The sequence below is a fragment of the Desmodus rotundus genome, chromosome 11 (genome assembly GCF_022682495.2).
Source record: "Desmodus rotundus isolate HL8 chromosome 11, HLdesRot8A.1, whole genome shotgun sequence".
NCBI classification, from domain to species: Eukaryota; Metazoa; Chordata; class Mammalia; order Chiroptera; family Phyllostomidae; genus Desmodus; species Desmodus rotundus.
This window is the reverse complement of record NC_071397.1, coordinates 92,901,090-92,924,320: the sequence shown is the minus strand read 5'-3', so window position 1 is coordinate 92,924,320 and position 23,231 is coordinate 92,901,090. Positions and strand designations below refer to the sequence as shown.

At 39.4% G+C, this 23,231-nt stretch overlaps 1 protein-coding gene across 4 annotated transcripts in view; it reads right to left on the bottom strand.

The window, feature by feature from the left end:
- The window catches only part of ESR1 (estrogen receptor 1), a 345,015-nt gene that overhangs the window by 65,985 nt on the left and 255,799 nt on the right, over positions 1-23,231 (bottom strand). The gene's annotated exons all lie outside the window — the stretch shown is intronic.

The following is a 23,231-nucleotide window of genomic DNA, read 5'->3' as shown; positions in this document are numbered from 1 at the left end:
ATGAGCACTTACTATGGGTTAGAAGCAATGGCAAGTGCTTCTTGTGCACACTTTCCTTTAATCTCTTATTGATACAACACCTTTAAGAGGTAGGAACTGATGAAGATACCATGTTGCAGATAAGGAAACAGATGCTCAGAGAGTTTACACAGTTGTTGTTAAGGTCAGAGATGGGACTATAATCTCCAAAAGCTATGCCCTTGCGCACAGTTGACACTACCTCTTATATGCTGCAATTAATTATAGACTTTGGATCATGTGACCAAAAACTCCAAGGCATTAAAGTAACAAGATGTCTAGAAAGTTGGCTACTTTCCAAATCAGTTCCCTGTTCTTTTCCCTGAGGCATCCCATAGAGTCTATTTCCTTCCCCACTCTGTCTGCCCTCAACCCTGTATTCTCCCTTGTCCGTCAGACTGGCTCTAGGAATCCCATTTTTCTGTGTCCTTTTCTTCGTTTTTTCTCCCTAATATTATACTTTTATTTGCTATCTATACTTGTTCCACTAAAAAACCAAATTATATGTTTGTTTTCCATAAACAATCAAGTATTGACAGTTTGCATACTGGACATTTCTTTTGGGGGGTCTTAGAGCTGTCACTGGGTCAGTATTAAATGACCAGCTCACCATCTCTTGTGTACTGAAGTGCCATCTTTTTCATAATCCTTACTGCCAAATAGGTGAGCTTCCAGATAGACAAATGAATATACCACAAGCTACAAAAAGACCTCATTCAGTCTGCGCCCCTCTAGCCCTTTTCCCATAATCAAGCCTTGTCAATTCTAGTTTTGAAGTAATGTTAAAGTTTTCCTCTCCTTCCTATATTCCCACTTTTACCATGTTAATTCAATTCCTAAGTCTTTGAGTTTTTTATCTGACTTCTGTAACTTAGCAACATTATTCTGGGACGTAGCCATGGTGTGGCATAGGAGAATAGCTGATTCTTTTCACTGCTGAGTGGCATTCCATTGTATGGATATATCCAATAAACAATTACCATTTGCTTATCTTTCCATTAGACATTTGGGTTGTTTCCAGTTTGGGGTTATTAGAAATTAAGTTTCTGTGAACAGTCTATGTACAACTTTTTGCATGGATGTGCTTCCATGTCTTTTAGTAAATACAAGGTAAGGCAAAAGTAGGTTAACAGTTGTTTGTATGGAAAAATAACACAATCAAAGTGCATAGGACTTCCGGCCAAGATGGAGGCATGTGTAGATACACTTTGCCTCTTAGCACAACCAAAATAAGGGCAACAGCAAATTTAAAAACAAAAACTAGCCAGAACTGCCAGAAAATCTAACTGTATGGAAGTCAACACCAAGGAGTTAAGGAAGAAACATTTATCCAGACCAGTAGGAGGGGTGGAGACGGGAAACCGGGGTGGAGAGGACTCACAGCATGATAGCAGCTGGAGGTCCTAGGCCAGCAAGGCAATGGCTGGCAGAGAGGGCGGTCCCACATCTGTGTATGGATAAACTGGGAGGAACAACTAGGGAGCGAGATAGACTGCACAGCTCAGGGTTCCAGCACAGGGAAATAAAGCCCCAAAACCTCCGACTGAAAACACCTGTGGGGATTGAGGCAGCAGGAGAAACTCCCAGCCTCACAGGAGAGTTCACTGGAGAGACTCACAGGGTCCTAGAACGTACACAAAACCACCCATCCAGGAATCAGCACCAAAAAGGCCCAATTTGCTTGCAGGTAGTAGGGGAAGTGACTGAAAACAGACAGAGAGCTGAGCAAGTGGCGTTGTTCCCTCTCAGACCCCTCCTGCACAGAGAGCATAAAAATGTAATGATGTGGGTTGCCTCGCCCTGGTGAACACCTAAGGCTCCGCCCCTTACTATTTAACAGGTATGCTGAGACAAAGAAATATGGCCCAAATGAAAGAACAGATGAAAGCTCCAAAAAAAATAAAACTAAGCAGTGAAGAGATAGCCAGCCTATCAGATGCACAGTTCAAAACACTGGTAATCAGGATGCCCACAGAAATGGTTGAGTATGGTCGCAAATTAGAGGAAACAAGGAAGGCTATGAAAAGTAAAATAAAGGAAAATGTACAGGGAACCAACAGTGAAGGGAAGGAAACTGGAATTCAAATTAACAGTTTTGGCAGAAGGAAGAAATAAACATTGAACCAGAGCAGAATGAAGAAACAAGAATTCAAAAAAATGAGGAGAGGCTTAGGAACCTCTGGGACAACTTTAAATATTCCAAAATCTGAATCATAGGGGCGCCAGAAGGAAAACAGGAAGAGCAAGAAAGTGAAAACTTATTTGAAAACATAATGAAGCAGAACTTCCCCAATCTGGCAAAGGAAATAGACTTCCAGGAAGTCCAGGAAGCTCAGAGGGTCCCAAAGAAGTTGGACCCAAGGAGGAACACACCAAGGCACATCATCATTACATTACCCAAGATTAAAGTTAAGGAGAGAATCTTAAAAGCAGCAAAAAGAAAAAGTGACAGTTACCTACAAAGGAGTTCCCATAAGACTATCAGCTGATTTCTCAAAAGAAACCTTGCAGGCAAGAAGGGGCTGGAAAGAAGTATTCAAAGTCATGAAAGGCAAGGACCTACATCCAAGATGACTCTATCCAGCAAAGCTATCATTTAGAATGGAAGGGCAGATAAAGTGCTTCCCAGATAAGGTCAACTTAAAGGAGTTCATCACCACCAAGCCCTTATTATATGAAATGTTAAAGGGGCTTATCTAAGAAAAAGAAGAAGATCAAAACTGTGAACGGTAAAATGAAAACAAACTCACAACTGTCAACCACTGAACCTAAAAAAACAAAAACAAAAATGAACTAAGCAAACAACTAGAACAGGAACAGATTCAGAGAAATGGAGATCACATGGAGGGTTATCAGTCAGGATGCGGAGAGAGAAGAATGGAGGAAAAGGTACAGGGAATAGAAGCATAAATGGTAGGTACAAAATAGACAGGGTGGAGAGTAAGAATAGTATGGGAAATGGAGAAGCCAAAGAAGTTATATGTGTGACCCATGGACATGAACTAAGGTGGAGGAATGCTGGTGGAAGGGGGGAACAGGATAGAGGGGAATACAGGGGAGAAATAAATGTGACAACTGTAATAACATAATCAATAAAATATATTTTTAAATTAAAAATTAAAAAATAATACAACCATTAATACACAATAATATAAGAATAAACTGTCTCACATACTCACAACTGTAAACCTACTTTTGCCCCACCCTGTATTTAAGAGTATGAGGGCTCAATCATACAGAAGGTGTATGTTTAAGTTGTTAAGAAACTGCCAAACTCTTTTCAGAAGTGACCGTTCCATTTACCTTCTCACCAGCAATAGATGAGAGCACCAGTTGCTCCACACCTTCACCGATGCTTGTGTGGTCAGTTTTTCCAATTTTAGACTTTCCGGTATGTGTACAGAATATCACACTGACACTGTGGTTTAATTTGGATTTCCCTAATGACTAACGATGCTGAGCATCTTTTCATGTGCTTCTGACAGATCATTATTTTACAGTACATTCTCAATAATTAAGCAGGTACCTGCAAATCCTGCTAGACTGTGTGCTCACGAGAAGCACAAGATGCATGATTCTATGAAATTCTGCTTTCTTAAAGTCTGAATTCATTGCACCTTCTTCTCCATCACGCAGCCATTCAAAGGCCCAAAACAGACCAAGTGTCTTCCCATTGGAAGCACTGGGTTTTACTCACATACGGCAAGACTTGTAATGGAGGAGAACATGGGCAGCTTTGTTGATAAGAAAAACTAAAGAATTAAAAAACAGTAATTGCCAGTTATAAATATAGTCACTGGGATATAAACCACAGCACAGGGAACAAAGTCAATAATATTGTAATAACGATGCATGGTATCAGATGTATATTCGACTTACTGGGGTGATCACTTCCTAAGTTATATAAATGTCAAATCACTATGGTGTACACTTGAAAGTAATCAAGCATTGCTTGTCAAAAGAAAGACTCAGACACAGACAACAATATGGTGATTGCCAGAGGGAAGGGTGTGGGGGAGGTAGAAGAGGGTAAGTGGGGGATAAGCCGTGATGGAAGGGGACTTAACTTTGAGTGGCAAACACACAATACAATATACAGATGATGTTTTATAGAATTGCATATCTGAAGCCTATATAATTTTATTAATCAATGCCACCTCAATAAATTTATATACACAGAGTCTGGCACAAATAATGCCCCCCCCTTTTTTTTTTACAAAATCTTTTATTAGAAAATCATAAGCATGTAATTCTGTAACATAATAATATCACACTCAAGCACACCATATGACATTTTAGGAGAAATATTCAAATTAAAAATATAAATGATTACACCCATATTGTTACCCTACCAACCACACTCAAGCAGACATTACTTCTGCTAGAAGGTATATATATATATATATATATATATATATATATATATATATATATACACACACACACACATATATATATACATACATATGGCATTTTTATCTGGACAACCTGCAGCCATCTGCCTCTGGAGTGCATTGGGTAAAAATGCACTAGCTTTGTTCTGAGAGAAATACTGCCAGAGGCAGCAGAGAATGCTCCTCCCTCTTCCTCAGTACCCAAAGTCTCCTGGGATAAGCCATTCCAGTGAGCACTGCTTATAGGGAGAGCTCCTGGGGAAGTCTGAAGTCTCTAAGATTTCACCCCAGTCTTTTGTGTGAAGTCTCATAATAACAATGTAAATTTACTCTGCAAATGAAACTCACTTTCAGAAATGTTAACATTCAAAAGTAAGGCCTTTTCTTTCACTGTTTTATGCAGGAAAAAATGTAATCATGTAATAATGTCACCCATGGTAAAACCTACACCATGTCGCTCAATCCCTTCCATAAATCTTGAATAATCACAAAGGATGAGATTTGAGGGTGTCTCTGGAGAGAACCACAGCTGGCCATGGAACAAATTGATTTTAGAAAACCAATGAAGTACTTTGGGGGGGCAACCTTAATATTAAACAGAATCATACTTTTTAATTCCCACTCCCCAACTTCAGTGCTGTTTAAGTTGGACAATTTGAGTGGGTTGGGAGCCTTGGAGGCTCACCATAACCATTTGTACTGCACAAGCCTGGTGATTATGAAATCTGTCTGAAGTATGTCTGTTAGTAATAGTTTTCACTCTGAGTACAGCAGAACCAGGTCAGGCCCTTCTGTTGACATGATGAAGACCTCTCAAAAAGAAATAGTCTGATTATCTTTCCCATCTGCGCATATTGCCTGCAGACAAGGGTTATTGTATGTCTTGCAACAGTGTCCTCTGCAAGTTCCTGAGGGGGTGTGCAAGGAAGACTGTCCATTTGCCAAAATGAGGGTGAGGGCAACTGAAGGAAGTTAATAGAGGGAATGTCTCTTTTCTTCTGATATACTGGTCTCAATAATATTTTAACCACACAGGAGCTACATACCCTCTAGGTGTGGAATAAATATCCATTACTACTCTCAATTTATAACCAGTGGAGAAAAATAATCTAATACATCTCAAACAAAATTATATTGGACCAACTACCTATTGACATCATATCAGTCCCTTCACTTAAGTTCCTTACAAATAGAAAGAATGCTCTAATATACAATATCAACTCAATCAGCTATAGTAACTTAGAGACATTCAACAATGCCTTGCTTAAACACTTGAAAGTACTGCCAATATAAGTTGGGACCTAGCAGCATTTGTGGAATATCAATAGAAGCATCAGTGACAGGTAACACAGTGAGAGGTGACTTGCCCCCCAGTCACTTAAGGACTCCCATCTTAGCAGCAGTGACAAGGGGGCTGTGGGCCCATGGAATCCACAACAGTGAGACAGAACACCTACCTAAAAAGTAGTAACAATTGTAGATTGAAACCAAGTGAAATCAGATACAAGGAAATCTCGTTTTATAAATTAAAACTTTAAAAGAAAGTGAACATGGTCTTTTTTTCTTTATTCTACATTTACAGGTCCAGTATTAGAATATCCAGAGATAGAATATACTGGAAACAACAGACAAGCCTCAAGTCCTCCTCCCCACCTTCTGCGTGAAAAAGGATTTTTCATAGAAAAGACCCTCCTCGCACATACAATCACTCACTTCCAGCCTCATCATCAAAGAAAGGCATTCCTGCCTCTGTCCTGCACTAAAAAGTAACTGTTTTCCTCCAATATTTTTAACTAAGTTTTAACTTGAAAAGAGCTCATGGCATGTCTTCCCCACACCCTTGGGCCCCCTGAAGCCCTCAGCCCCCTTCCACACACCACTGGGGACTGCCATACAAATTGCTCCGTTTGCCTGGACACAAAGGAGATCCTTCAAGCCTTACCCACTCTTCCTGTGTGTGGTAAGTCTCTTAGAAATGATATGAAAAGTGTGTGGAGATCCTTAGGCAAAGCAACTAATACAATATAAATGTGTGTAAAGTTCTGCACTGCTGTGGAGTGAAAGATAAATCAGAGTGGCTCTTCAGTAGAGGCGTGACAAAAAACAAGCGCTACAGTAATAATATTTCTTATTTTTGTGGGACACAGTCCACAGAGATGCAAAGCAAAGTAGAAACCCTGTAAAAGAAAAAGCAACTTTTCTCAGGGAATACTATCTATAAAACTAGAAGCCGGTGGTAGATTCCCTTAGCAAATCCACTGGGAAAAAAATCAGTTTCCTGACCTTCAAAAAAATTAATCGTGTTCTGTCACATGATGACCCCAATGTTCTCCAAAATGTCACTTATGAAATTGCCCGTTGCATTCTTTCTGCATTTCCTTAACTCAATGGAAGATTGAAATAATTCAGCTCTTTCCCCCTTGATGCCTAACACTCAGTGTAAAAGTAGAACAAGTTTAAAAGAAAAAGGTAGAAAGAAAGGAAGGGAGGAGGGAGGGAGGAAGGAAAGGAGGAAGGAAGGAAGGAAGGGAGGAATGAAGGGAGAGAGGAAGGGAGGGAAGGAGGGAGTGAAGGAGGGAGGAAGGGAAAGAAAAAAGAGAGAGAGAGAGAAAGAGAAAGTAGAGGAGAGGAAAGGAGAAGAGGAAAGGAAAGAAGAGAAAAAAGAAAAGAATTTCATTGTGTAAATGCACCACAGTTTTTTGATCACTCATTTGCTGATGGGAACTTAGGTTGCTTCCAGCACTTGGCTATTGTAAATTGTGCTGCTATGAACGTTGAGGTGCATAGGTTCTTTTGGATTGGTCTTTCAGGGTTCTTAGGATATAATCCCAGCAGCAGAATTGCTGGGTCAAAAGGCAGTTCCATTTTTAGTTTTCTGAGGAAATTCCATACTGTTTTCCACAGGGGCTGCATCAGTCTGCATTCCCACCAACAGCGAACTAGGGTTCCCTCCAACACTTGTTTGTTGATTTGTTTATGATGGCCATTCTGACCGCTATGAGGTGGTATTTCACTGTGGTTTTAATTTACATCTCTCTGAGGGCTACTGATGCTGAGCATCTTTTCATATGTCCCTGGGACCTCTGTATGTCCTCCTTAGAGAAGTATCTGTTCAAGTGTTTTGCCCATTTTTTAATTGGGTTGTTTGTCTTCCTGGAGTAGAGTCATGTGAGTTCTTTATATATTTTGGAGATCAAACCCTTGTCTGAGGTTTCATTGGCAAATATGTTTTCCCATACTGTTGGTTCTCTTTTCATTTTAATGCTGTTTTCTTTAGCCATTCTACTCGGCAGAGAGAAAGAAGGAACTTCTACCCTTTGCAACAGCATGGATGGAACTGGAGAGCATTATGGTAAGTGAAATAAGCCAGGTGGTGATGGACCAATACCATATGATCTCACCTTTAATTGGAACATATTCAACAAAAGGAAAAAGCAAACAAAATATAACCAGAGACATTGAAATTAAGAACAATCTAACAATAGCCAGAGAAGGGGGGAGGGTACAGTGGGGAGAAGGGTTTTCAGGAACTACTATAAAGGACACGTGGAAAAAACCAAGGAGGAGGGTGGAACCAAAGGAGGGAGGTGGGCTTGGCTGGGGTTGGGGGGGAGGGGCAGGGAGAAAATGCAGACAACTATAATTGAACAACAATAAAGTAATTAAAAAATAGACAATAAAAATAAATAAAATTTAAAAAGAAAAGGAAAAACATGAAATTATAGCACAATGTTAGCTGTAAGTTTAATAAAAGTTGGGATTTCTGGGAGAAAGCCTATAGAACAGATTATGTCAGAAGAACCTAGAACCCAGTTCAAATGCTAAGCAGTCTTCTTATCCTTCATTTTGTAAGTGTTTTCCTTTTTCTCCATAAAACACAAACTTTATGCCATACTATGGACCATGGACCCCATGGCATAGTATGGCCTTCCCCCTTCGAATAAAATCTTGGATTTTTTAATATGCAAGTCCTGTTATAGAGAGACCCATTAAAACCATGATTCTCATTTTATAATACTTTAAGGTGTCTCCAATAACATACAAGCATTGAAATGTTCCTCTTTAAGAAATGAGTTTAGTCCATGTAAGCAAATAATGTCATATACTACTCTTACCAAATATGTACCACTGCTAGAAAATGAACACAGAGTCTGACTAGTTTAGAAATATTGTGAGTCATGGGACAAGAGCATGGGCCTAAGGCACCCTTTGTGTGCACGCTCCGGCTTCTCTTTGCTATAATCACCGGAAGTGAGTGCAGGCTCCCCTCTGGCACGTGCCACCTATCCAATGTTCTTAAGCAACTGCCATACTAAATATCCACCTTGTCAATACCAAGCTGATGCTTTCTTGAGGCTGCAATAGCCCTCATCCTCAGGCCTGATTACTAGGTATTTCCAAGTCAACATGGGACTTATTTGATTGTCTGGAGAGCATCCCCACCATGCAACAGAAGGAGGAGGATGAAAATAATGAAAAGACTATGAACTGATGAGTCAAGTAGACCTCTCTTGAAATTCTTCTGTGGCCCATGGCCAGTTACTTAAGATCTTCGCAAGCCCTTCCCATCTGTTGAATGAAGATGGACTCACCTATCATTAGGGTTACTGAAAAAATTAACCAGTTAGCAGAAGTCCCAGAGTCAGTCACTGTTCAATGAATATTAGTCCTTGACCCTCCTTTATCCAAACAGCCTCCCTTCTGCCAATAGAAGGGAGCATTGTTTTTGCAAAGCAACAAGAGAAACACTTTGTTTTAAAATTTTTTCAATCTAGAACTACAAACTGGAATTGGGCACATTGTATTTGCCCTGAGTCATGATTTTATGTTGAGTTTGCTGTTTATTGTTTTCTTTTTATTTATACATAAGAATAACTAATAAAAAGGATAAAAGACTTCCTGGACATCAAACAGTTCTTACAAAACAAAAAAAGTGATTTAAAAGTGGAGAGAACAAGAGCATGTGGATTATATTTCTCCTAAAATATGTACGTGAAAAAATGAAGGAAAAAAGCACGTTTGGGGTTTTATTACACTCAAAGCATTTCAAGATGTTTAGCAAATCCAGAAATCCAGCATGCGGCCGTGTGCTCACGCCACCAGGATAAACGATCAACTGTTTTCTACTGGACTCAGCAGGCTGGCACACTGTATTTGCTGCTGCTCACTTGCCTTGGGGTAGAGAGAACGAAACTTGCCCTGTGGTGACTCCCTGCCCCGGGAGCAAAGCCAGAGATCTCAAGACAAACGTTAAGCAATCAATAAAAGCCAGTGGTGAGTGAAGAACTGAATATGACGGATTTGACATCTTAAAAATGCGTCACATTTAGCATAGTTGACAGCCAATTAATTGAGTAAAGATTGAAGAATTCAGTTCAAAGGTTTTAAAATGAACAAAGGTACTGGTTTTTACAATTCCGGGTGTACACCACAAACACCCCTTAGGAAGATGACCATATGTTGAAACAGTTACGGATGATGAAATTCCTGATATCTATACAAGTTCACAAACTTTCACTCTTGAGTCGGCAGCCTTGCCAGGATGCCATGTTTTGTTTGTCATCATATTATGGGGACATTTATGACACCCTTGCCAATTCCTTCAGAACAATGCAACAGAGCTTCGCGCGTCTTACTCTGAGAATTATTTTTACCTAGATAGATTGTAAGGTGGTGTTTCTATGGCACATTCAAAATAAAAACTAACACGTTGTTTGTGGTCATTCTACTTCCCCATTTTTATCCAAACAAGATTAAAAAAACAACAGAGGGCTTTCTTGGAAGGAACTGATGGAGATCCCGCGTCTCTCTCATAAAGCTCACATGAGGTACAAACTAAACACAGAAGACCCTCTTTCCCCTGAAGAGGTCTTAGGTACAGTGAGTGGCCTGCTCATTGGAGGCTCGCCTGTGAGGAAGGAAACTCAGAGACACACTGGGTGCATGTTTACTGAACTGCTGCTTGGCTTTAAATCCCCTCCCAGAACTACATTCAAAAATCCACACTCCTTATAATGTTCCTGTGAAAAATTATTAGACTAACCCACAGAAATGTACTCAGACTCCACTTCAAAAATTTCCCAGCAGGTTTCTTGCTCTAGAAAAGAGACCACATTCATTGTTTAGTCGTCATACATGCTTCTGGGTCTGTACGCGTGGGGAGGGATGTATTGCCCATTCATTGATATTGAGTTATATTTACACATCAATGTACAGGACATACAAAGAGTGGATAGAAATAAATTTTCTCTGGTTTACAGGGGTAATTATAGAACTTCTCTGACTAGAAACAAAAAAATGAAGTTATATTGTTAAAGTACCTCATTATTGTAAGGTTTAGAATGAGATTGCAGCATGTAAAAAATTACAGTACGAAGAAGGAAGTCATTTTTTACTTTAAATATGAACTTCATGAAATCTTTAACTTTATTCAGTGATTTAGTTTGCTACACACCTTTAAATTGTCAGATATTTATTTTATTATTTTTCAAAGTCTGAATATATCTTAATTCTGATCACAGCACATGTGAACTTGTAAAATGCTCAGTAACTTTCTTTAAAAAATATGTTCTCAGATTTTGTAGTAAATTAATATGTCATTACATCTTCCGTGAAGGGGCAGATGAAGGGATTAGGCTTTCCCTCTCATATAAGCATTCATTTATTTGGCAAATGTACAGGAAAAAGTTTTCTTCTCCTAGAGAATATACATGCTCCTTTTGGTTGGAAACTAAAAACAACAGAGCTTATTATAGATTGCAGGAAGCACTGATATTAATACAATGTTCAAAAGAAATAACAATTCTCCCTGTTTCCTAGAAAATTATTGCCTTACGCTGACTTTTTTCTGACCTCACTTTTGTCTGTACTACTGAGTTTCAAGGCACCTCATATCAGACTTTGCAAACTAGACAGAGGAATAAATCATTAAAATATAGCTATTTGTTTTTACACATGCATAATTATAATTTTTTTCTCCATTTAGTGATGCATAAGGTGTGTGCGAGGACAGATAGGAAAGTAGTTTGTCAGGAGAAGAGAATTAATTTCACAACTATATAGGACTCCAAAAAGAAAAATAAGTCAAGACTTTCGTACATGAAGATTAGACTTGGGGATGAAAAAAAATTTTCCCTCAGAGAAAACAAAGCAGATGGCAACTCTACCTTGTTACCAACTCCATCTGTATTACACCCAGAACCTTGGTTTATGAAGACATGGTTGTCATGACAATAAGCATTTGAGAAGAGTTCTGGAGAAGCTGATGAATTTAAGAGTGTCTTTTAGCTTCCTAATTTTCCAAATACACATGAAAGAATCCCAACACCCCATCCATCAAATAAACAATTCTGTTACTTCTTGTATTGGCTACAATTATTCCTCATTGATATTATAAAATTTTGCACTCTCTCATGTCAAAATTCTCCTTTATTCTGATACAGCAAGCTTGAAGGTAAATTAATCTTTTATTTTTACTAAGCAAAGGCAATTGTATTAACTACAGCTTAATTTGCTGTGTATGCAAGCTCAGAAAGGAATCCATTTCATCTTAAATGAGAAAGGGAAGAAATGTAAAAGAAATTATTTTTCAGTTTCTGAGAGTGGATTGCAAACGAAGGAAAGAAATCATTAAACTATAAAGTACTTAAGGCTGCCCTATGACGTGTTTCTCAAACGGACAGGAAGGTCGGCGCTGTGAAGCAATTCTGAGTCCCCCGTGAAGGGCGTGGACTGGCTGCATCTGAAAAGTCAACAAGCACTTGTACCTTGGAACATACATTTTTTCCTGTCTGCGTAGGATCAGACCTACAGAGCATTTCGAATATGATTGTCGTCCGTCTGGGTTTTCCAGATACCCGTTTGCCCCCAGTGAACGCTGCAAATGTCATCAACACAAAGACCGAAGGGAAGCAGACAATCCCCTTTTTAGAGCAAGTCCCCCAAACAAATGGATCATGAGGCTTTCCTCCTACATCTACTGAGTCAAGTCCTTCAAGGCAAGCCAGATGATGAGTATCTTATAGTTTTAGGGAGTGTTTCCTGAAACACACACACACAAACACACAAACAAGTTTCATTTAAAAGCTACAGGAACACCTATCATTGCCATGACTCAGGGACATCCAGTTCCAGAATGAATTAGGAGCTTTTAAAAGAGAACCTTATTCTCCCATTTTTTACTTAAGTTTAGAATGTTAAAATGTGAGTTTTGCATGGCAAAAAATCACCAAAAAGTAAAAGAAATGCTGACTATTCGAATCACATAACATTTCTGCTGAAAAAGGAGAGGACAAGGTCCAGGGCCCCATACCCAAAAGGGGTAGGGCAGCCTACCTGGGGCTGCTGGGGCCGGAGGGTCACGGTCTCACAAGAACATGGGAGATTTATTTAGAGAAGTTTGCGCCCACTTTCCTGGTCTTCCCACAGCTCCCGACCTCCCACATCCTTTCCTCTTCTACCTTGGATCTGAAGTCAGTGAGCACTGACCATATTATATACACCACTGTAGAGAGAGGCTACTGGGGGATTAGAAAGCCAGAGACTATTTTCCTTTAACTCCTGGTAGAACCTTTTATAAGCACAGCAGATTCTGCCAGGCCATGAAATAACCACTCTAAAAATAAAGTAGGTAGCTAGGTGAACCTAAGAGAGAGGTTCTCTAAATGCCAATTACCTTCAAAACGAGAACTATTCCATTTCTTGCTAGTTCAACTTGGCTTGGGTCCCCTCTATAATGCTGACTTTCTAAGAATTACAACAGGAACTACAAAAGTGTTTCTTCATGTAAATAAAAAGTAAATATATTAATTTTGTAGGGCTGCTATAATGAAGTACCACAAACTGAGTGGCTTAAAAAAAACCCAGAAAATAAATAGTTCGGAAGCTAGAAGTCTGAAATCAAAGTATCAGCAGGGCCTTGCTGTCTCTGAAGGTGCTACGGAGAATCTGTTCCACGGCTTTCTCTTAGTTTCTGGGGCTGCTGGCATTCCTTGGAATTTCTTGGCTTATAAATGCATCATTCCAATTTCTGCCTCCATGGTCACACAATGTTCTCCATGTGTCTATGTGTCTCTCCTCTTTTTGTAAGAACACCAATCATATTAGATCAGGGCCCACACTAATCAAGTATGACCTTATCTTAAATTGACTATATCTGCAAAGACTATTCCCAAACACAGTCACATTCACAGGTGGTAGGGGTGAGGACCTCCACATGTCTTTGTGGGGAGGGGGGCAACTCAACCCACAACAGTAACAAACCATAAACATTTCATCTCTTACATGATCATGTTCAATACTGATCAAATATTTATTGAGCAACTTCAACACAAACAAATTTGGCGTGAGGCTGGGTCCTATGGGTGCAGCGATGGGACAATGTTCTGATTCTGAAAAAGCTTATGACCCTTAAGGGAAGAAAGGAAAATGAACATATGATAATGATGACATGTGTTGAGTGTCAAAATACAGAGACGTCTCTGAGGAGCAGGCACTTAAGAAGAGGCTATTCCTTGGGCAGCTACATGTGCTTTGCCCTCTTCCCAGTACACTCTTTCAATGACTTCAACTCTCACAGCACCAAGATCAAGTTCTTACTCCCACTGTACATCTTATCTATAAGAATGTTTTTGTTTATTGCTACCTCTGACCAGACTGGAAGCAGACTGAGCACAGGGTCTATGTCTCAATAGCACTATACCTAGCACTGCAGGGCAGTGTCTGAATGATAAAAAGGCCATTAGTACATATTTGTCTAATGAACGGGGTGAAAAAGGTAAATGCACAAATGAGTTGAAGGTGATGTAAACAATTTATCTTCCAGTGGTTGGTACAGCAATTTGAAGAACTTCTTGTAAGAAAGTCTCCATTTTGTCCGTGAAGGAGGTGAGATCCTCCACTGAGAAGGATAAAGAGGTGATACGATAGGCAGTTAGAGTAGCATAGCACAGGATTGAAATAGTTGCTACGGAAACAGGAAGAAAGCAAGAGTAAGAGGGAGACAGAGAGAGTGAATGAGCTAGAGAGGCAAGTAGAAAATTGGAAAACTTATCCCTTAGGCTCTCCAGTCTATCTAAAGATGAGTCTAAATACGGTCATAGATTAATATGTTAATGTATCTTTTTTTTTAACTGAAAAATCAAACCTTCGAGTATACTGTCACTTGTCTTGAAAATTCAATACAATTTATGTGTAGACCCATTTCTTTAAAGAACAAGAAGTAAAATTTAAATACTCAATATATTTTCCCTACAAATAAAAATGTTTAACAACCCTCATGAATGCAGCGCTCGTTGGAGTACTTTGAAGCACAAATTAATTATAGAAACATTCATTGCTTCACAATTTTGAATGTCTGCTATGTGAGGGCACTATATTGATGTTAAGGACAAAAGAAAACAAAAAAAACCTTACTGTGTCTTGGTCTCTGACATCAAAGCTAAGAAAGAAAGCAGTCCAATTGAAAGAAGACTGGAAAATAGTATCTAAGACCACGTTGGAAACTATATAGGGCTCAATGAATACATACAGGATTGGCATCTAATCGAAGTGGAAAGGATTCCTCAGATTTCTAATCTGAGTCTTGATAGCATACTTGATGGAAAGAGAGACAAAGCCACAGAGGGACCAGAGAGTATGGCATGCCCCTGAAACTGTCCACGGACCACACGTGCATAGGCACAGGAGGTGGAGACAGGAATTGTCAGGAGTGGGGCATCAGAAGGAAGCAGGAGCCAGGCAGTGCTACGAAACTTAGATATCACCCTTGAGGCAAAGAGAAGCCATTGAAGGATTTTAAAGATCTGTGTCTTAACTAGATTGAAGACAAGGAGAATTTGTCTCCTTGAGGATTGAAGAGAAAGAGATCCTTTGTTGAAGTATTACAGGAGGTGCATTGTAACTAATGAGATGAAAAGAGCAAGAGAAGAAGTCAAAGATCTCTTAAGTGCCCAGATGGTGGGATAGGCCATGTGATAGGTGTCCCTCAGGAGAGAAGGTCTAAGGCAGAAGACAGTGAGAGCTGGGCTGAGCATGGTTAGTTTCAGATTCCTATGGCAGAAAAGTCTAGTTCATCACTGCCACAAGGGTCTGAGGGTGAGCAGCTTTGGGTATCATGAGGAAATAGGTAAGAATTGACATCATGGGGATGGGTGGTGTCAACAAGAATGAGTAAACAGAGAAAAAAGAGAGAAAAATGTCATGAAAAATACCATTGCATCAAAACAATAGCCATTTTTTGATAGTTTGACTTCTGGCCAAGATGGAGGCATAGGTGGATATACTTTGCCTCCTCACATAACCAAAAGGACAATAACAAATTTAAAAACAAAAACTAACCAGAACTGCCAGAAAATCAAACTGTATAGAAGTCCAACAACCAAGGAGTTAAAGAAAAAACATTCACCCAGACCGGTAGGAGGGGCAGAGATGGGCAGCCACAGCAGAGAGGACTCATGGCAAAGTGACAGCTGGAGGACCAGGTGGGTGAGGCAGAGGCTGGAGGACAGACCAGAGGGGTCCCACATTTGTAAGCGGATAAATGGGGAGGATCAACTGGGGGGCAAAACAGACTGTGCAACCCAGGGCTCCAGTGCGAGGAAATAAAGCCTCAAAACCTCTGATTGTAAAACCCTGGGAGTTTGAAGTGGCGGGAGAAACTCCAGCCTCACAGGAGAGTTTGTTGGAGAGACCCACAGGGTCCTAGAACGTACACAAAACCACCCACCTAAGAATCAGTACCTGAAGGGCCCAATTTACTTGTGAGAAGTGGGGGAAGTGTCTGAAAGCCAGCTGAGAGTGGAGCAAGTGGCACTGTCCTCTCAGACCCCTCCCCCAAAGACAGTGCCATGACACAGTGAGGTGGGTTGCCCTGCCTTGCGAATACCTAAGACTCTGCACCTTACTACGTAACAGGCATGCCAAGACAAAGAAATATGGCTCAAATGAAAGAACAGATCAAAGCTCCAGAAAAAATACGACTAAGCAGTGAAGAGATGGCCAACCTATCAGATGCACAGTTCAAAACACTGGTAATCAGGATGCTCACAGAAATGGTTGAATATGGTTGCAAAATGGAGGAAAAGGTGAAGGATATGAAAAGTGAGATGAAGGCAAATATACAGGGAACCAACAGTGAAGGGAAGGAAGCCAGGTCTCAAATCAACAGCTTGGATCAGAAGGAAGAAATAAACATTCAACCAGAGCAGAATGAAGAAACAAGAATTCAAAAAAATGAGGAGAGGCTTAGGAACCTCCAGGACATCTTTAAACATTCCAACACCAGAATCATATGGGTGCCAGAAGGAAAACAGGAAGAGCAAGAAAGTGAAAACTTATTTGAAAACATAATGAAGGAGAACTTCCCCAATTTGGCAAAGGAAATAGACTTCCAGGAAGTCCAGGAAGCTCAGAGGGTCCCAAAGAAGTTGGACCCAAAGAGGAACACACCAAGGCACATCATCATTACATTACCCAAGATGAAAGATAAGAAGAGAATCTTACAAGCAGCAAAAAGAAAAGGTAACAGTTACCTACAAAGGAGTTCCCATAAGACTATCAGCTGATTTCTCAAAAGAAACCTTGCAGGCAAGAAGGGGCTGGCAAGAAGTATTCAAAGTCATGAAAGGCAAGGACCTACATCCAAGATGACTCTACCCAGCAAAGCTATCATTTAGAATGGAAGGGCAGATAAAGTGCTTCCCAGATAAGGTCAACTTAAAGGAGTTCATCACCACCAAGCCCTTATTATATGAAATGTTAAAGGGGCTTATCTAAGAAAAAGAAGAAGATCAAAACTGTGAACAGTAAAATGAAAACAAACTCACAACTGTCAACCACTGAACCTAAAAAAACAAAAACAAAAATGAACTAAGCAAACAACTAGAACAGGAACAGATTCAGAGAAATGAAGATCACATGGAGGGTTATCAGCCAGGAGGCAGAGGGGGAAGAATGGGGGAAAAGTTACAGGGAATAAGAAGCATAAATGGTAGGTACAAAATAGACAGGGTGGAGGGTAAGAATACTATGGGAAATGGAGAAGCCAACGAACTTATATGTACGACCCATGGACATGAAGTAAGGTGGAAGAATGCTGGTGGGAGACAGGGTACAGGGCAGAGGGGAATAAATGGGAGAAAAAAATTGGACAACTGTAATAGTATAACCAATTAAATTAATTAATTAGTTAATTAATTAAAGTGGATAGGTCTTTTTTAAAAAAGAAAAAAAAGATAGCCATTTTTTTCCTACTGAAAGCAATAATTTGATAACTTAAGAAAAAATATTTTTCCCCCAAAGACAACTATTTCTGATGTTTAAAAAAAAAAATACAGCATGGGGCTGGCATGTGCTTTTCTTTCTTTGTACTCATTATGTCCAAAGTTGTTAAATGGATGTCCAGCAAGGGAAAATAAACATCTGTTATTTACTATTCTGAAAAAGAGCTACTCTGACCATTCATGTGACTTTTTTTTTAATCAAAAACACTTTCAACAGTAAGCATTCATAAGCAGCGTAAAACGCACCGCTTCCTGATTGTTCTTTACTGAGGTGGTACAACCCGTCCACTTTCTCACATTCAGAGATTAGCAGGAAAAGAATGCTTATGTTTAATCCAAAGGGCCCGCCAAGGGGAGAGAGGGTCCCAGCTCCTAGGAGCCTTCTGAGTTTGTGTGCTCCCTCCCCACTAGCTTTGTGAGGGTGCCAGCTTGGAGCTGTCCACTGCTCTCCCTTGAGGGGACCCAGCAGGGCCATTGGGACAGTTTTTTCCCACAAAACTGGTAAGTCAAGTGTCAGCCTGGAATGAAATGAGGACAATAACACTCAAAATTACTTTGTCCATTTGAGTTTTCAGAAGTAAAAGAATTTTAAATAAAACTATTTTTCTTCTATATTTTTATAAATCAAAATTAAAAGGAATGCCCATGCCCACTAATCGTGAGTTAAGTCTGACTTCTAACCTATATTCCACTGTCATACACCCGCAAGGAGCAGTTTTTGTTGTTGTTGTTGTTTAGTCTTTCTCTTCCTACCGCCTTGGAAGCAACCAGGAAATCCAACAGGGAAGGATGGGCCAGTGTTCCTCTTCACACTTTACACCTCTGCTAGTGTCAATGGTCAATACATTTCTCTAGCTTTGCAAACCAGCTTCCAGTCCCACATGAAGGGTTAAGCCAGAACTGGAGATAGGCATCGAAGTGGCTCTTTTGATTCCAAGAAATTGTACTTATCAGCACAAACCTGACTTCCATTTAGCATGAAAATGTGATCTGTCTTCAAGATTGTAAAGTCTCGTCTAAATATTTCCAATCACAAATGAGGAAATCTTGGGGTCACTTGCAAAAACAAAACAAACCCTCTCACTCCCCCTCCCACAAAACCAATGGCATGTACACCAAATCATAAGCAACAGTTATGAACATTGAGCAAGGCATGGAGTGGCTATCTTGTCTTGGATGTAAGGACATACAGATGCCATCACTAAAATGACATGGATTCTGACTCTGTCCATGATGACAAGACTAGTGATGGCCTAGAAGAGAATGGACCGATTCCAGGAAGTCACTAACCAGGCTGTTTTGCTCAGGTAAAGCTGGAATAAAGAAAAGCATGAGCAGAATTACCACTTTTGAGGAAGACCTAATTATATCTCATATTTACATAAAGAGAAAAATATTTGTTGGCTACCTTCTCAGAGTTCCACGTGGCTCAATAGGATTTTTAACTTTTCTAATGTTGAATGAGATATAATGAAGATGCAGTGTGTGGTGGAAGGGTTGATGGGCTTTGTTGAAGCCAGCTTTGCCCCATCCGGTGAATTATTTCATCTCTGCTTCCCAGCACAGCGCCTGCTCTTAATATATGCTCTATTAATATTTTCAAATAAATGAATACATTTCTCTAGGCTTCCATTATTTCATCTGCAAAATGGAAGTGATAATATTACCTTTGCAGTATGATATGATGAAAAATAGAATGTATATAAAACTAAAACACACATAAATAACCCATCATATTACCTGGAGAATACTGGAGATCAACAAATACATGGTAGCTATCATTGCTTCCATTCCTCTTAATAAGTGCCCAATAATATGCAGATGAAAAATTTTGTTGTCATATCCTGACCATGAAACTCACCATCTAATATTTGTAGATTGAAATACATTGATGACAGAGCTCTTAAACATTTTAATTCCACTTGGAAGTCTGGTTAAATCTATGGACTCCTTCTCAGAATAAGAATCCAAGTGCATAAAATAAAATCTTTTTAAAAGTCACAAAATGACACCAATAACACTGAAATCCAGTTCCCTTTAAGAACTCCGTATGTTCACAAACCCCAGGTCAAGACCCCCCGATATGGGACGAATAGAAGTCAGGACTTCCTAGATGGTCAGAGGTTACTGGTAATTTCACGAACACCACATGACAATACGGAAATCCTCTCCCCGTCCTCCATTTTTTTTGTGGGGGGGAATGCTTTCATAAAAGTCACTGAAGAACAAAGAGAATATTATTCACTATTGGAAATTCTTTGTATATGTGAGAAAAAGAGACCTGGAAAAAAATAAAGGTTGTAACTCAGATCTAGTAAAACAACTGCTATTTAAGAGCATGAACAGAGTTGGCCTTCATGACTCACGGTTAGTGACTCACTTCATAAGCTATTAAAGGAAGTGGGTAATATCCTTACTTCACAAGAGGATGTCTGTAAAAATTCATCAGGATTTGAAGATTAAAGGTAAATGGCAAGTCTTAAAATAAAGGGATTATTAATTTAATGAATTATAAAATGACTTTGAGATATCAAAAAATATTTTATTTACTTCTAAGAAATTACAAAATCTGTTAGAAGTTATGAGTGAAATAGATAAAACTTCAAAAATACCTGCTTTTCATCTTTCAGATTTTTCATAAAGATTTGTCAGATGAGTGAGGGGTCTCTGAACATAAACAGCCAGCTGAGAATGGGCCGGGAGGACCAGGACACCCACTCAGCCATTAATGCTGACACTGTCGTCGTGAGGGATGGTCAGAAAGGATGAGGAAAGAGCTGTCCACCCAGCCCACTTCTAAGAGCTTCTGTATATTCTGACCAAGGCTTCTCGGGCATCAATGAAAGTCCAATTTTAAGTCTATAAAATGATATCAAAACAAAATCGTCTAAAAGGCATGCAGCTTGGTGAAAGGATTCTGCTTTAAATAGAAGGAGAATATCAAGAATACCTCAACTTCAGAAGGTAAGCTGATAGGAAGAAAACTGATCTTAAACACAAAGTACATGACGAAGCTTGGATCCTGTAAGAATCAATTACACTTGGTTAAGTAGACCAGTGATATAGTCTGTATTTGGAATCTGTAAGACTGTGCATGATTAATGACATGCTTTTAGAAAAAAAATGTAATTGGTATATTGGGCAAGGTTTCTGGTCCGTTTTCAGACTTTCCCTAGTTCTGGAAGGCACCACATGTCCAGTGCATGACTTACGAGGTCATCTCCAATTCTGGACTTACTAGAGAGGAGAATACAGCCTACTCATCTTGGCTTTCCTCAAAGAATCCAGGAACTGTGCTTTTCGCAACACTGATACTCAAAAAGGCTCTGACTGAATGTTTGCAAGGAGCTAAGAACAAACGGAAAAAAAGAAGCAAATTAATACTGATTGTATTGGCAACTATAATGTCCTAAGGGTGGAGTTTGCTAGGCTCAGCCTCATCATCTCTGTGGCCATGTATGAATGGCATGTTTACACATAAGTTTTACCTCAACACTTAATATTTCCACAAATCAGGATGCTTCAGAGAAACAAGAAAGGTAAAAATGAGATAAAGAATAGTCTTAACTACAGAGAAAATCTGAATGAAATACATCTGAAAGCAGGTAATTTTCCTAATAAACTACTAACAGGTAACGAGAAAAGCTGGGAATTCTGTCATCACTTTTGGGAGATTTCAGGGACACTTCCAAAGGTGCTTTCCTTCCACTTTGCTTTCAGTAGCTCATTTCCTAGTCTTTCAGGATAGTGGCATCTGTAGAGTTTTTCCACTCGATCTTACTTCTTTTTTCCCCCTTGTTTTTCTCTTCTGCTAGTCCACCCAATGTAGTTTCAGCAAAGTGAACATGATTTAAATTTTGAACTCTAACAAAAACTTTCAAATTACTTTAGCCCTGCTAAAAGCACAGTCAATGTCAAGAAACAGGCAGAAAATGAAACGATGGCTTGTTGAAAAATAACTTAGCTTCTTGGATCAGCTCCCAGCCATCAGAGCTATTCTGAACATTACTTCTCAGGGTGTATTTTTCTCCTGATGCATCAGTATTAATGCTTGTAATGCATTATACTTGTCCATTTGAAGTTCCTACAGCTATAATGTTAACCCTCTGGGATACTTTGTATTTTCTGGCTCATTTTGCAAACTGGAACTGAGATTGAAATAAAACAAACTTTTTTTTACATCAGAGTGTAAAAAGCATTCTAAATTTCCTAAGGTCGCCATGAGAAAATGTCATGTCACTGGAGCACAATAGTTTGAGTTTGCGGTTTTCTAATGGCTTGATTTGTCATTCTTGAATGATCTACCACAGATCCTTTCATTGATTAGTAGATTATATGCTACTTGAATGGATAAAATACATAAATAAATACATCGTGAGAAAATTCAGGAGCCAGATACACAGAAGTCTTCCTTTCCCATGGGGAATACATTCCAAGATCCCATGCCTGAAACAGCAGATAGTACCAAAGCTATACATACTATGTTTCCCCTATATGTACACACCTGTGATAAAGTCTAATTGATAAAGTAGGCACAGTAAGAAATTAACAACAGTAACTAATAATAAAACAGAACAACTATAGCAATATACTGTAATAAAAATGATATGAATGTAGCCACTTGTTTCAGGGGACCCCTTGCTGAAGCTTTTGTTTAAGCTCAATGCTTTCTGGTGCAACATGCTGGCGTCAGTCAGCACATGCTTTCTGTACATGTTTTCCACCCGCAAGCTGAATGCCTTTTCCATATTAACTAAGCACTTATCATGCTCTGTGGCTGTGACTCTCACAGTTTGAGATGTGACAGCAAAACTAGCACAAATTCTTTTTCTTTCTTCATAATATCATAGGATAGAAGATTCATTCTTACCATAGCTCTTAGCAACCTCAGCATACAACATTTTTCATTCCTATACGGTCGAGAAGCTTCACCTTTTCACTTCAAGGAAGCACTTTATGGCTTCTTTTTGGCATATCCGAGTTGCCAGCATTACCACTCTTGCGCTTGGGGGTCATAATTAAATAAGATAACACTTGAACCCAAGCCCTAAGATCCTGCAACAGTCCAACTGACCACCAAGGCAACTACTGTGTGATTAAGGGGTGGGAGTATCTACATGTGGATACTCTGGACAAAAGGATGCTTCACATCCTACGTGGGGATGGAGTAGGACAGCTTAAGGTTTCATCACACTACTCAGAATGGTACACAATTTAAAACTTCTGAATGTTTTATTTCTGGAATTTTCCATTTAATATTTCCAGACCATAGTTGATCATGGGTAACTGAAATTGCAGAAGGCAAAACTACAGATAAGAGCAATACTGTATATCAATACCGATTACCCCCAAAGACTGATCACATCTCGTCCTATCAACTAGATTTGGGCAAAACATTAAACAGTGAGATACTCTCCACATTCCACATTGGTTCTATTTTGCCATTTTGTTTTCGTTTCAGCGAGGACTAAGAAGGGCATTTATGTGTAGTGAGAGACACTGCTTGCTTGTAAAAAGTTTCCTATAGCCCCATTTGCCA